Here is a 641-nt window from a genome sequence, read left to right as displayed (position 1 = left end):
TTCCCGCCCGGGGCCGCCTTCCTCCGTGAGCCGCGGGCGGCCTTCCTTGGGCCTGAAGAGCGGGGCTTCGAGGACTCTCCGATGGAGTCCCGGGCCGAGGCCCGGCCCGGCCTTCGCGCGCACGAGCGGGGACCTGTCACCTCACGCCGCCATCCAGCCTCCGGGGAAGCTGCGAGGCCGAGGCGCCACGGCCATCCCTGTGTGACAGGCGGGGAAACCGAGGCACGGCGAAGCGGCTTGCTCAGGACGAGCGACTCTGAGTCTGCGCTCCTGGGCCCCTAAGAGTGTACGCTTCCGACACCCCTCGAAGGCGACGTTCTGTGCTTCCGACTTTGACATCCCGAAAGCTCTTGGATTTTTCCGAGATTATAGGATGGGAACACGGAGATGAAAGACTGGGACGTGTCTTGCGCCGAATCTGCCACCGATGGTTCTGTTTTTTATTTTTATTTTTAAGAAAGCGAAATTAAAATATAATCAGTATCTTGAGCAAAGGCCCCGGGAAGCTGGAAAGGTGTTTTGCTTCGGGGCAAGAACCAAGAAGCCTCCCCCTCTACCCGGCCACCCTCCCCGCAACTGCTCCCCTCTCGCCGCTAGGAATCTGCAGATCCCGTTGCAAAGATCGCATGGGGCCGCGGGAG

Source organism: Carlito syrichta, unplaced genomic scaffold, assembly GCF_000164805.1.
Source record: "Carlito syrichta isolate Samal-C Ts95f unplaced genomic scaffold, Tarsius_syrichta-2.0.1 Scaffold316060, whole genome shotgun sequence".
Lineage (NCBI taxonomy): Eukaryota > Metazoa > Chordata > Mammalia > Primates > Tarsiidae > Carlito > Carlito syrichta.
Note: the sequence above shows the minus strand (reverse complement) of the source record.